The sequence below is a fragment of the Varanus komodoensis genome, unplaced genomic scaffold (genome assembly GCF_004798865.1).
Source record: "Varanus komodoensis strain SLA01 unplaced genomic scaffold, ASM479886v1 scaffold12, whole genome shotgun sequence".
NCBI lineage: Eukaryota > Metazoa > Chordata > Lepidosauria > Squamata > Varanidae > Varanus > Varanus komodoensis.
In genome coordinates, this window is record NW_025335349.1 from 1,439,155 (window position 1) to 1,454,638 (window position 15,484).

General features: G+C 45.7%; 1 protein-coding gene across 1 annotated transcript in view; it reads right to left on the bottom strand.

The window, feature by feature from the left end:
* COL21A1 (collagen type XXI alpha 1 chain) overlaps positions 1 to 10,797 on the bottom strand; it is a 97,838-nt gene extending 87,041 nt beyond the window's left edge. Inside the window, exon 1 of the mRNA XM_044421539.1 lies at positions 10,551 to 10,797. The gene's annotated coding sequence lies outside the window, so the exon portion shown is untranslated. The remainder of the gene's footprint in view (positions 1 to 10,550) is intronic.
* Positions 10,798 to 15,484: the final 4,687 nt, after the last annotated feature.

Genomic DNA, 15,484 nt, shown 5'->3' on the forward strand with positions numbered 1-15,484 from the left:
AGTCAGCTGTAATTTATACTCCCAAAAAAGCCTGCAGTGAAATCTATGACTCAGCTCAGACATCGTGCTAGCATTCTCTGAACTGTCCTCCTCCCGCCTCGCCTTCCTGCCTGCCTCTAGCCACAAAACACAAGACACTGTGACATCCAAATCAGGCAAAACTGCAATTAGCACTAATTAGGACTGCCTTTCCACCATGGTTTGAAGCTGGCTCCTACACTCATCAGCCAAGTCCAGCACCTTCCTCCTGCATTAGCTCATGTCCCTACTGGAGCAGGAGACGCACAGAAAGGGACTCGGCTGGGTTTTGCAGAAATAGGTCCAGCAAGCCCTGCCAAGCACAGTGGAATCTCTCGTTCTCTCTGATCTCTGACTGGAGATAACAGAAAAATGCCTCTGTGGGACGCTTGCTCTCCCACTGTGGGAGCATGTGAGGAAATCCCTTTTCTGCCACCAGTCAGAGAGTGGTGACAACACAGAGAATCCTCTTCCCAAGACGGGGAGTGGAAAAAGGGGACAGAGTGGGCTGCAGGTCAGATCGGGTAACTCCCTGGGAGTGCCAGATAAGGCCTGCAGGCTAAGGGGTTTCCTCCAGTTGTGTAGGGCCTCAGAAAGGACAGTCCTATGGTTCCTGGGACACTTTTCCAGAAAGCATGGTTTGGCTCTGTTAGACAGAACTTCATTGTAAAAATGGGCCTTCTGCTTTGAAAAATGTGTTTTACTGAATTCCAAAGTAGGCTTCTGAGTAGCTGAAGTTCTTCTGCAATGTTTTTTTAAAGGAGTATGTTTGAATATTTTTTAATCTGTTTTAAATGTTGAAAAAATTGTGTGTGTGTGTGTGTGTGTGTGTGTATGTGTGTGTATAGGTTAACAAATTCAAACACTAAAGCAGAGGAATTGAAACTTAACACCAATCACGTGGTGTTGTCACCACCAATACATGACAACAACATATATGGATTCCGGGTCACGAATCGTCTAGTCTTATCCACCATCTACTCTGCAAAAATAATGACTTGTTTACATAATAGTCATGAACCAAACTGGAATGCTTCTTACACTGTGCCAAAAATAAATTCATTTCATGAACTCTTTGATCTTATGGAACAAAAGTAGTATAATTTGGTTCTCTGTGCACAACTACAGAGAACCACATCCCGACAGCTTGATGTTATTTTCCCCCCTCTGTTCTCTTCATTCCATTTTTAATGCCATAGTAAACCAGCCTACGTGTTGATGGAAATTGTTTGTGGCATTTTAAATGTTTACAGTTGCATTTTGCCCATTCCCACCTCTGCACCGATCCCTAAATCACATACAGGAAAGGGGAAAAAAAGCTCACTGACTATCTCGTCCATACAGAGCTTAAAGTGGAACTACATGTTACATGTAGCTCCAAGATTATTTTTAGTTTTGTTTTTGTTTCCTGCTTTTTTAAAACCAGACATGCAGCCTCTAATATGGCAATTGGAAGCAGATCATGAGCACAGCCGTGGGGCGTGGGATGGGACTTCTCAACCCTTCACTCTACACCATTTTCCAGTTTATGTCCCCAGCCACAAGGCTCCTGAAAGAGTCACTGAAAGTAGGCACCACTGCCAAGAGATTATGCTAGGCTAAGTCTGAACATTTTTCTAACCAGCGGCCTGCTTTAGGAAGCGAAGACCGAGGCAGAGCGAAAGGACTGCCTGCCCCTGGCTGGAGAGGCAACAGATGTGCCCCCGAGTGGTCAGGAAGCGAAGACCAAGGCAGCAGCCACGGGCAGTGACCAAAGGGTGGTGCCAAAGGACATTGTCCATTTGGTGGCCACTTTGGGACTGCTGTGCGTCAGCATACCAAGAGGCTGGTCCCACAGCTTAGAAGCACAGCATTGTTTTCACCATATCCATTTTAAAATATGCATATTTTAAATATGCATTTTAAGTGCCTATCTGGATGACTTTGAGGAGCAAACGGGTGTCCCCATTACTGTGGTCATGTGTAGGGGAAGGTATGGTGTGAGGGGACCAACAAGCCAGCGGAAGAGAAGAGGGGCTGGATACCTCACTGCTATCCCCAGTTCTGTTTTTCCCCCATCCAGATGAGTCCTGGCAGCCTACCCTTGGATCTGAATGCCAGGTCGGCTCAGAATAAGACCTACCACATCCATGGCTTGATTGTGGAGGCTGACCTGGCTTGCATTACTGAGACCTGGGTGGGTGAGCTCGGAGGGGTCACTCTTTCTCTGCTATGCCTTCCTGGGTACTTGGCACAGACCCAGCGTTGACTTGAGGGCAGGGAGGGAGTCTATAGGAATACGATCTCCCTCTCTAGGCTCCCTGTTCAGTCGAGTGTAAATTTTGAGTGTTTGCACCTTGTGTTGGGTGACCAAAACAGATTAGGGATTCTTCTGGTCTCCCACCCATCCTGCTGCCCATCAGTTCCCTGACTGAGTTGTCGGAAGTGGTCTTGGATCTAGTGTTGAGGTCCCCTAGGATGCCGGTTCTGGAGGATCTGAACTTCCATGTCATGGCTGCTGTATCCAAGGCGGCGCAGGACTTCATGGCCACCATGACAACCATGGGGCTATTTCAATATGTTATTGGCTCAACACATGTAAAAGGACACACCCTTGATCTGGTTTTCTCAATTCGGCAGGAGGATGCTTACCTGGAAGTGGGCGAATTAACACCAACCCCCTTGTCATGCTCAGATCACTCCCTACTGAGGTTTACATTTTTGGTTCCCTTTCCCCTCTGCAAGGGCAGGGGATCTTTAAAAACTGTCTGCCCCCAGAGGCTAATGGATCCTGATGGTTTCCAGAGGACTCCAGGGAAATTTCCAGCTAGTATGGCTGGTGCCCCTGTTGAAGCCCAGGTCACTCTGTGGAATGCAGAGATGGCTCATGTGGCTGACACAATCTCTCCCAAGCGCCCTCTCCCCTTGAGCAGAGCCCAGCCAGCTCCTTGGTACACACCTGCACTGAAGGCAACAAAACAAGAGGGGAGACGGCTAGAGCAAAGACTGAGGAAAACTCGTACTGAGTCCGGCTGAACACAGGTTAGAGCTCATTACTGAGCCTACCCTGTGGCAGTGAGAGTGGCTGATTTCATTTTTATACCACCCAATAGCCCAAGGTTCTCTAGGCAGTTAACAAAGGTGGTTTTTTTTAATTTAATAAGTTTAAAACCATTGTGTCTTCTCAGTGTCATCCACCAAAGCTCTTCTGAGTGGTTTGTGGCCTAATATATTCTGGGCCAGAAAAAAAAAATTGCAGAGCCTTCGGTAGCTTGCTGTGATGAATTTGCATGCACTTAAGTCGCTCAAATACATCATTAATTGAACACCACAACTGATACAGTTTCACTAACATCCAGAGCTCTTTTTGTTCCAGGTTTATTGGATGAGCTTTACTTATTGAGGATACAGACAAGTTGCTTAGTCAAGTCCAGTCCACCACTTCTATGCTCAATCCTTGTCCCTCATGGTTTAGAACAGCAACTTCTACTTGGGCCCAGGAGCCTGTAAATGTATCCTTGAAAGAGGGAGTGGTGCCAGACTCATTAAAAGAGGCTGTAAATAAGCTGCTCCTGAAAAAGCCTGGCCTGTACCCAGAGGATGTTAATAATAGGCCAGTGGTCAACATCCCCTTCCTAGGCAAGGTGTTTTAGTTGATGGTGGCTGAACAGTTCCGACTCTTGAGCTGAACTCTTGAATGGAATGGATTATCTAGATCTATTTCAATTAGGCTTCAGGTCTGATTTTAGAATAGAAGCTGCTTTGGTCGCCCTGTGGGATGACCTTTGCTGGGAAAAAGACCGAAGACGTGCAACCCTGCTGATTTTTCTGGACCTCTCAGGGACATTCAGTGCCAATGACCATGGTATCTTCCGAATAGGATGGCTGGTTTAGGAGTAGGAGGCACTGCTCTGCAGTGGTTCTACTCTTACTTGACTGGCCAATTCCAGAAGGTGGTGCTGGTGTATTATTGCTCTGTGCCATGACAGTTATGCCAAGGAGTACTGGAGGGTTCCATTTTATCCCCATCCTATTCAACATCTATGTGAAACCACTGGGGGAGGTTATCTGGAGGGATGGGTTGGGATGTTAGCTACCTCTCTTTTCCATCACACCAGATGAGCAAGTGGTTGTTCTAAATCAGTGCGTGAGCATGGTGATGGACTGGATGAAGGGAAACCGGAGACTCAATCCAGAAAAGAGAGAGATGATATTCGTGTCTAGTTGGGTGATATTCAACCTGTTCTGGATGAGACGGCACTCCTCCTAAAGTTTGGAGATGCTCCTGGACCTAGAGTTGTCACTTGAGGTACCAGTGGATTCTGTGGCATGGAGAACCTTTTATCAGTTTAAACTGAGAGACCAACTACGACCCTACCTGGACAGAGAGAGCCTTGCTACAACTACCTACACTCTGGTAACCTCTTGTTTGGTTTACTGCAATTTGTTGTACATGGGGCTGCCTTTGAAAATGGTAAGGAAACTTCAACTGATCCAGACTGTTAATGGGGACTGGCTCAAGAGAACACATTACACCAGTCCTCTTCCAGCTGCACTGGCTGCCAGGCAAAGTCCAGCCCGATTCAGAATGCGAGTACAGTAGAACCACCATATCCACCGACTCAGCAACCACCTTCTTGCTTAACCACGGCTGACCGGAATCCGACCATCTTGCACGGTCCCACTGTGGACTACAGTATATGAGTTGGGTGGATGGGGGTGAGGGAGCCAGCATTGGCTGCTCCCATGTGGGGCAGCAGTGGTCAGGCACCCAGGAAGAGGGCTGTCATTGGGGGTGGGAGAGCTGAGGCTCCGTCTTGGTGGATAGACAGAGATTTGGAAGGAGCGGGGTAGCAGACAGGTTGACAGCCCACCTCATGCTTTCTAGGCTCGCAGTACAATGTCTTATTGTGCCTAATTTATAAATTAAACCATCACAGCTAAGTTTCTATGTTGTAAGCCGCCCCGAGGCTTCGGCGAATGGGGCGGCATAAAAATGTTTTAATAAATAAATAAATAAATAAATAAATACAGCATGTACAGTGTTGTGTTTGCTACTACCCATGGTTTCAAGAATCCACTGGGGTTCTTGGAACCTATCCCTGCAGTTACAGGGATCTGCTTTACTAACATCCAAAGCCCAAAATGGCTTGGGGCCAGGTTATCTGAAGGATCGCCTCTTCCCATGCATACCTACCCAGAACCTGAGGTCATCTTCAGGGGTCCTTCTCTGGGAGCCCCTTCCAAAGAAAGTGAGGCAGGTGGCTACCAGGAGGAGGCCTTTTCAGATGTGGTACCCCGATTTTGGAATGGGTTCTCCAAAGAGGTGCATCTGATGCTTACTGTGCATTTTTTCAGCATGAGGCAAAGACCTTTTTATTTTCCCAGTATTTTAACAATCTAACTTTTAAATTTTGTTTTTATATATCCTGTTTTATTCTGTACCACTGCTGTGCTTCTTTGCTGAAAAATAGCAGTTGCAATTGCAATTATGGTTTTGTTCTTTTAAATTAATTAGTGAGCGGGTGTCTTTTTACCTTTTATTTAATTTTCTGCCCAAAGAGTTTTGGCTATTGGTCAGTATAAAAATGAATTAAATAAATAATGAATGGTCAAGTTTTAAAAGCAATGCTGTGGCCTGCCACTTTCACTTTTCATTTTGCATCAACTTCATATGCTCATTCCCTGCCCTTTCACCCAACTGCCATAAATTCACCAGTGCTCTGGGTAGGGATGTATTAGCAATTTGTTTTGCTTCAGGACATAGCCAATTCACACCTTCCAGATCCAGAGATACTCTGTGGTTGAAAACTGTATATTTCTGTGTTTACAGTATGAGTTGTAGACCAAAACATTTGACTTAAGCAGCATCCCTGTATTTGAAAAACTGCATGAAGAAATGTGGGCTTCTTAAAAAAATCTGCATCAATATGTTTTAATTGATGGGAGAAGAAAGTGTGCATTCCAAAAATCTACACAATTTGTGAGAACATTTGGAAAATTGTGTGTGAAAATGTGCACAGACTGTCATGCAAAAGGAAAACGGGGGGGGGGGGACCACCATCTGATAGGGACTCAAGCTTTAAAATGGAATTCAGAGAACTTTAGTGAGCTTGAGTTTTGCTGATATGCTTATCACTATACCTGGGGCAATCAATACCATTAAGTCAAGATTTTTAAAGGAAAGGACAGAGATTAACTTTCCATTATGCCTGGCTTTACAAAAGAGTTCAAAGGACATACCACCAAACCATTCCAGAGGCTCAAATTTGGGGCTGTTATGGTCAGCTAGCAGTGGCCCACTCGGTCAGACCATACTGATTCCATCTTGCCAAGGTCCAAGCACCGAAACTGCAGGTCTCAGCTTAAGTGAAAGGCCAGCTCACCTGACATGTGCCCTGCAATGCAATATATTTAGACAGCTAAATGTCCAGGTGCCTGAACAATTAAGATTCTCTTCCAATCCATATCTGAGCAAGGGATGAGCCATTACTGGATAGCCAAAAGACAAAAAGAGAAGCCGCTTCTGCAATCTCCACTTAAGCAAGCAGGGAGAGACCAGAGGAGATAAAATCTAAGAAGAATGGATGTATGTGTGCTTGGAGGCGGTTCTCTTCCAGCACAGGTGCCAGGAAGCTTGAGGGCAGGCAAATGGAGAGATTATTTCTCTGGGATAGGTGGCCAGGTGTAGATTTCTCCAACTAAAGGACAGCAGATCAGGTCCTACTGGTAGGTCTCTAGATGATTTATAGTAGCTTTGCAGAGACTGTAGACTCCCTGTTCTTTAACAATAGCAACTTCCCACCCTCAATTATCCATCTGAAATAGAGACATTTGGTGGCATTGAGTAACCAAGAAGGGAATTTATATGTGTGCAAGGACAGTTGTGGTACTTAAAATAAGTTCCTCGACTCAAAATTCAAAGCCTACATCTTTTTCAACACATTCCAGTTGGAAGATTTCACGATTCTAAGAAAAAAATACAGCCAATCCCACAAACCTGAAGCCTGCCCACACTTGCTGAAGAGAGCCAGACCACTTGGAACTGTAGGAACAAGAAACAAAAGCATAAACCAAATAGTTCTGAACTTCAGACATACATATTGATTCAGTGACTGTATTACAAAACTATGAAAGAAAGTCAGACACAAGTGCATAAATTAACTCAGAGTAAAATGTTCACACATTGTGAATGTAATGCAGACAAAACATCAGATAAAAGTGAGCTGTTTTACATAAAAGGTTGGTGCTTTCATTCATTAGCACTACTGTATATCCATTTTCTTTTTTTTAAACATCTGGCTGTCAAGATGCAAGGGCACAACTTTAAAAGAACCCTATGAGGTCACCTTATCCTGACCTTGCCAACAGAATTTTCCTTCCAATGCTATATGGAGAAGTGTCCCTGCTCAGTCCAGTTCTGAATCTTATGAAACTGCATACAATTTGCCAGGATTCCATATACTTTCCTACTCATGTTCTAAGTAGCCAAGGGAACTCCCAAGCCAGGATTTTCCAGATGGTGCATAAATATGCTATTGACCCATCAGTTATCCAATGACCCCTTTTTTGTTCCAGGGTTTATATTAAGAGAGTTGCAGTCATTTTTACCACCATTTTCAAGATCTAGGAATGGGATTTTAGGCTTGCCAGTGGCACAGGGCACAAAGGTCAGACCCTATGTAGGCATGTTTAAATGTAACACCACAAGAGACTAGATTCAATCTACAGTTCCTGGTGGAATAAGACCACTCTATGGCAATCGAGTATGTGAAAGAAGAGGGAGCAAGTTTCTGCTTTTTTCCATATCCAGCTTCTTGTGCTATTCTTTGTAGAACGTGTATAGACTCCTCGTAGAAAGGAGGATATAGAAAAAGTGAGCTCCTTTTCTGCTCCTGTTCTTCCTCATTGTGCCTGAACATAGGTGATCTAACAAAGGAACCTAATCCTTGGATTAGCAATAGGGGATAAATATTGCTTTATCAATTTTTTCAAACTAACATGCAATGTGAAACACAACTATTCTTTAACATTTACTTTTGTCGGAATTTTGCAATGAATTTCTCCAGTCAAAAGTATATTAGGCTGCACTCCAACATGGGAAATGAGTCAGATAGTTTTAAAGGAAGCTAGGCAAGTTCATGGAGAATAAAGCTGTCAGCCACTAGTCATACTGGCTGCATATTCTATCCATGATCAGAGGCAGCAGGTCTATGGATACCAGCTGCTGGGGAGCAAAGGTGGAAGAGGTCAGTTGCCCTCATAGCCCGCTTTGGCCTTCCCCACAGGCACCTGGCTGCCTTGAGGGCACAAGATGGAGAACTGAAGAGGCCTTTGGACTGATCCAGCGCGGCTTGTCTTCAGTTCTTAAAGCTAATATATAATTTTGCCCAGATGAGAGAAGAGGGAAGGCAGAAATGGCCTGCTGTGCGACCCACGAGCCTGTTTGCAGTGATTCTAGATGAAGCCATTCTCCAGTACAAAGCAAGGAGAGAGATTACCTACCTAAAATGCACAAACATTTCTCAGGTTGGAAGCTAAGTGTATAGCCTGCTATACAGCTTGCCCTGACACACACATTCTATACACGGCTATAGAAATCAGGTTCAAGGTTAGTAATGCTACATAGAGAAGGGGATTTTTAAAGTAACCTCCTATGCATTATCAGCCATGACCATCCTTCTATAACTTCCTCTCCACACAGTGATCACTTTCAGAAGGGAGATAATTCCCCTCTCCTGTAGTACTCATGGATCAGTACCCAACACTGCCAGTGCACAAACTCCAATAACACTAGCAGAGTTTTGGTTAATATTTCCATTATGCAAGTGGTTGTAAAATGTATTATGCAAACAGTTGCACAACTGGTTGCAAAACCACAAGAGTTATGGTCACCTATTTGCACAACAGATTACACAAGCATAATGCAGAATCACTTGTGCAACCACGCTTGTGCAACAGTAATTTTGGAATCTAGTCTCCACTAGGACAACATCAGTTCTGCTAACAGCATAACACAGTTGGATGCTGCCCCAGTACTCCAACTTGTAAAGCCCCCAGAGGACCCATTGTTCAGAACGCCCAGTGCTTATATTCTACTTTAGAAGAAACTAGTCAATCAGGCAGGTTTTGGTCACCTTACAATAGGCCCATTTTCCCTGATGTCATCGGAACCCAAGGAAGCTTTCTTCATCTTTTTACAAATTGCCTTGGCTCTACACCAATTTATGCAAACAAGCAACTTTGGGTAAGCCTCTTGAAATCCAAAACATATGAACAGCAGTCCATGGGGAGATCCACGTAACCACACGTCACACATAGCCAGCAACTTGCCACCACAAATAATTTCTGGATAATCCACACTGGCATTGCAAAATCCACTGGCATGCAGCCGCACTCCAAAGGCTTACCACATGAAGCAGCTACCATAATGGTTTGGATTGCAAATTTCAAGCAACCAGTGTGTGGTCAGTGAAACAGGACCTTTCCTATTCCAATGAACTGATACATTTTCATGCAAACACTACCAAAATGCATAGTATGAACATGCCTTGATGACATCAATATAATTAATTCAGTATCATGCCATTACTGTTTCATTGTCAAAATGTATTTATTCAAATTCCACACATTTATGTCAACTTAGTTTATATCTGGCCCTGTAACTCCACTCCAGTATAAATAACTTAACATTTTAAAGGTTTCCGCAGAACTGTTTGGAAGACAGCCTTGAAATCTACACCTGTCATATGTATACAGGAACAGTTCCAAGAGAGTTCTGTGCATTGCATGGCCAATTTTGAGCCACAATCTTTTACAGCCCTTTCTCTCGTTCATCTTCAAGTCAACTTTTTGAGGAAAGTCATGATTATCCCCACTGTATGCAGAAAGAAACTTGAGAAAGGGGGGAGTGCTTTAGGCCGCGATCCTATTGAGATCCCACACATAAGTAGAGCAAAGGTCGTACAGAACACAAATGGGCCTTACTTCCGATAAATTTGCAAAAACTCCAATAGCAGAACAAGCCTCAGGGGGTTTTAAAGGCTCACAATTCATGGAAGATCAAACGATGCCAATTTTTAGAAAAGCCTTGAACTGGAAACACTAGCGCTCTCACTGTTCGGTTAGCCTAGTGAGCAGCAGTGGAGATTAAAAGAAACTGTAAACATTACATGCCCGTCCAACGCAGCCTTCACCACTGAGGAAGAGTGTGCATGGGTGTCAGATTGAGCCGCATGTGGTCAGCAGCGCAGCTCAGAGGAACCAAGGCCACATGTGGAAAAAGTGGCATGTCCAAAATACGCACGCACCAGCACCCCCATTCCGATGACAAAAAGAAAGAACTGGACGAGAAACGAAACAAGATTGTAAGCAAGGGACATGAAACATTCCTTCTGGCAAGGAAATCAACTTTGCCATTCTACTTCAGCCGGGAGGAAAAATGCCACCCAAGCATACCATTTGCAATACCAACTTCAAATGGAAGAGGAAGGAGGGGAAAGCATCCTTCATGCTGACCAGCTGTCAACCCCAAACTCCACTGCGTTTCCTACCTGCTTTCAGTTTGCACACTGAGAGAAGCGGCTGCTGCGGCTGCTGCAAAAAGAGTTTGCTGCTAGATCCAAGCTGAGAGTGGACAGAGCTGTTGCGCTGCGGAGAAACGCGCACGCACACGCACGCACAGGCGCAAGGCAAAGAGCCCGAGCAGGAATGCGGGCACCCGACGTCGGCCTCCTCTCTCTTCCAAATCCCAGATAACGGCGTGCGTGGCTTTCCCCCTCGCGGGTGAGCAGTTGCAGCTTGATCAGCAAAACAGCCTCCCGGTACCTTCACGCACACATTTTCTTACTAGGCATGTTGCTGGGGGGTGGAGCCCGGGAGATAAGAAACCCTATAGGAAAGGGGCAAGGCGGAGTAGGATCCTCTTTCCTCCGCTCGCCCCACTGCGCCTCCACGCGAAGAAACGAAGGGGAGGGCAAGCAGCCAGGGACGAGGAAGCCAAAGGGGAGGCATAGCACTCTGGAGGTGGGGGTGAGGGAGTGGGGAGAAGACAACCGCCCATGAGCTCATGAGGAGACTGAAGTGCATGCAGATGAACTGCTGAGGTTGTCCGTGGACAGTAAAGCACTGATCGCGTTGGATCCTGCTAGCAGCAAGCGGCTCTCGCTCCACCATCAAGACCAGGGCCAGCTGCAGGGCTTTCCCGGCAGGGGACGCCTCCCAAGGAGTGTTCTCCTTGCCCTGCTCCGGAACAGCTGCGAGTGCTCCCCAGCCTCTTTCTCACCCCTGCCCTTGCTTATCAGGCCAAGTCCTTGAGCAGGTGGGCAGCGGCATCTGCTGTTCCGCTTCCTCGCCACCACAGCTGTCCGGCCAGAGCGAGCAGCAGGTGAACAAGCGGGCTGCGATGGGGAAGAGGAGGAGCAAGGCCAGGGGCTCCTGTGCAGGCCCCTGCTGCAGTGCCTTCCCTTGACACGGGCAGAAGCACAGCCTTCCCTCTCCAGATGCCCCAGGATGGTGGGTGGAGGCTCCAAGCCACGCCCGACTGAAGGCCCTGGGCAGCTACTTCATGGGGGCACGTGGGAAAGCACGAGTGAGGGGTCCCAGAAAGATCAGTGAATGCGGCAACATGTTCTTGATGTAGAAGCCTCATCTGGAAGTATCCCAGATGAGGAGAACATACACTCCGACTGCAACATCCCGCCATTTCCTCCATCACATGATGTCTCTGCTGGGGAAAAAGAAGTGGGAGGAAAACATGGGAGGGTGGCCCACTGAAGAAAGCAGCACAGAGACCCTTCGTAAAATTCTGTGCCCGGCGCAACTGCACGGAAAAGCCTTGTCTGGAAGCTCCATGGCATCACTGCAGAGGGCAGAGGAGGGAAGCAAGTTCCAGTTGCCCCTGTTCATGAGGGACAGAGCTGGTAAATCATTGTCCCTGTTTTCCTTTGGGGGATGCCTTGTGTAAGCTAGAAGAATCAGCCTTCAATGTGGAGAAGTCTGTCAATATTTTAGAGCTTAAACCTTGGATACCTTTAGAGTCTGCCTAGCAAGCGTGTAGGCACATGCAAATGCGCAAACACTGGAGAGAGGTATTGAAGTAGCAGCTGCAGGATAATTAAGTTTTGCTATGGTATTTCTTACCAAAAGAAAAATGACCTCAGCTTTATAATCCATGGAGGACACGGATATTATTATAAAACAGAACAAAATGCAAGAACAAAGAACATAGCAGCTGATAGAGAGCTTTCAACTGTTGGTGTCATAACATGGTGTCTTTTAGAGATCTTTGCTTTAAGAGTTCCTCCACAATCCTATGCCCACTTACCTGACAATAAGCCCCATTGAATTTAATGAGACATGTTCTGACTGAGTCAACATGACTAGGATTTCACTACAGTGTTATTGGTATGTATTTTCGACCATGAAATTTGGAAAGTATGGGGCACCATTCTTGGAATGTTCTTCCTTATTCTCTCTCTCTCTCTCTCTCTCTCTCTCTCTCTCTCTCTCTCTCTCTCTGACACACACACACACACACACACACACACAACCTCCTTGCAAATAGAACACTATAGAACTCCCTTACCCAAATGCTAGCTTTCCATCTGTGACAATTTTTGTTTTGTTTAATGGAAAAGAAGCATCTAAAATTTTGATTATACTCTGAAGTGATAGAGCTGATTCTAGTATCTCAACACCATCCAGTAAAAACAGTTCCCAAATAAAGAATGCTACCACCGTTAATATAAATGCATGAATAATCAAAATGTGCTCAACAATCTATGCATTTGTATTTAAACAAGCTTAAATTCTAGCCACAAATATATTTATTTCAGAATAAGTCATATTTCATCTCAATCCTTTGCAGACTTAGGTGTTAAAATCAGTATGCTTGGACACGCTGATTGCATCAAATTGCAGGCCACATGGCTTACTACCAGCTGCAGCCAAATTCACTGACTTGGGGTGCAATCCTATGCAAGTTTAGACAACAAAAAAGACAGGCAGTTCGTTGGTCGCAGGCCTTTTTGCTGTCTAAACTTGCATAGGACTGAACCCTGATGGACTAAATCCCATATAGCTCAGTCAGGGTAAACACGCATAGGAGGCTCAGGTTGTATTGCAACTACCCTTAGAATGCTTCTGTGGGACCAAAGCAGATGACTAATCCAACCATCGCATGGCAGGCAATGTGCCTGCCCCCCCCCCTTTCCTCTGGAATGCATTTCTCATAAGAAGGGTCTGGCTGGATCAAATCTGCTCCAGCACTGTGCTCACACAGTGGCCACTGTCCCTGGAAAACCCTCAAGCACAACAGCACTCTTTGTCCCGTGTTCCCCAATCACTGCTACACATAGTCATCCTGCCTCTGGTACAGAATATAGCATAAAGCCATGAGGACTAGTAGCAATGAATAGCCTTAATCTCCATGAATTTTTCAATCCCAGTTTAAAGCCATCCAAACTCGTGGCCGTCGTTACATCTTGTGGAAGTAAATTCCATAGTTTAACTAGGCACTGTGTGAATAGAGTAATTGCATATCTTTCTGAGGAGGAAGCATGTCCAAATGACGGCCTGCCCAGTTTTGGGCCACACATGTGGTTATTTACACAAGCAGTCATTCAGATGGGCAGTGCCAATGCATTGGCAATGCCATTTCTCAGCTGAAATGGCATGCAGTTGAGTTGCATTCAAGCTGGCCTCTTTCAGTTTGTTCCACTGATACCAGAGTCACCTCCTTCCACATGGCATGTCCGTGATGTTGAGACGAATAACGGTAAGCCAATAACACTGTTGATTAAGCTGGTTGACATTGCTCAGTATCAGTGTTATGGGTAAGCCTCAGCAAGACCAGATGTCAAGTCATATTTAAATCTTTTACTTGCCTATGGAAGTACTGTATATTTTCCTCTAAGTCTACATTTTGTGGGTAGAGGGAAAGTATCTGGTTTATTCCTCCATTGGTTCGATTTCATGACCAAAGCTATTTGGCCAACAACCCTCATGGAAGAAGTTGTAGTGTAAAATTGAATCCATCTCAGCTAAAAAGAAAACTGGGTGGCTGATTCCAGCATCCAAACAGAGGTTTAAAACTGCATTGAAAAACAACCACTGTGCAACAAATGACATAGATCAGAAAGCATAGTCACGGGGACTTTCTTCCCACATGCATAAAGAAGAGCTTGCTTCTAAATTTGCAGCATGCTTAATCCCAATCCTCATCAGCATAGACCTGACAACAAACCAAGTTATTATTTGTGAACTATGTAGTATCCTATTTATAAGAAAACAGATAAAGTATGCTGACCCATAATATAAATACTGATTATGTCCAGTAAAAAGAATGTGACTGCCAGAAACAGACTCATTAACTGAAAAATCATAGATGAAGGTCCATGTCATTGCCCCCAGTTCTGCTTTTTCCTTTCGCTCATTTCCTAAAAATAGCAGGCCTCTGGCGCCAGTACAGACCTTTTTCTCACTGGTATTGGAGACAAAGAATTGAGAAAGTGGAGACCATGGGATTGAACAAATGCCCCATTCTCAACAGCCACGTTGAAACTAAGTGGCCTACAGAATACACTGGTCCATTCTTCAGCACCACCATGCCCTTCTCATTCTTCCCTCCACATGCATGACTTCAGAATGTCCCCAGTCATGTATGGGCATCGCAAGCACATCAGAAGCCCTGTGGAAGTGTTGCGTACCTGGACAGAGTGACCAAGCTCCAAGGGGGTGTTTCTGCCCTGCCCCTTTCCATTTTTGCTGTCTACTCGTGGTGGGTGATTGGCTGAAGAGGAGAGCCATCAATATCCATGGAAGCTCACACCTACCAAAGACAGAATGCTGGAAAATTGGCATCCTGACTTGCCTGGAGAGCCTCCATGGAAGTAGGAGACTATCCTCTGCGGAAAGTCGCCCTCCACAGGTAGAAGGTGACAAATGCCAACGTGGTGTGGTGGCGGAGAGCTCAGATCTGGGACTCGGGCAGCCTGGGTTCTGGTCCCTGCTCAGCCACGGAGCCCACTGGGTGACTTTGGATGGGCTGAGGGTCTGTGACTGGCCCAAACTCACAGGGTTGTTGTGGTGGGCATAAGACTGAGGGCAGCAGCAGGAGAATGATGTAAGCTCTTCTGAGTTCTTTGTAAGAAAAAAAAGTGGGATATTAATCTAAATAAATAAATGCAACAATGGAGCCGGTCAGGCTGGAGGGCTCCCTCTGTTAGTATGGCTGCTGTATTGCAGTCAGGAGCACTTGAATGGGGCTCGTGTTTGTCTGGAGAGGAGGGAACCCTCTGTGTTCTAGGCCATCCCTTTGTGTGGTCAGTATCCTCAAGAACCAAATGCCCGACTGCAGCTGAGGTATTCATCAGGATAAGAGCATGCTCCAGCTGCAGCTCCAGGCACAGTTAGCCTCGAACCTGGAGGTTTGCAAGCATCCTATGCAGGGTGGTGAGAGCAGTGGAGCCAGCCTTAATCTCCCCAT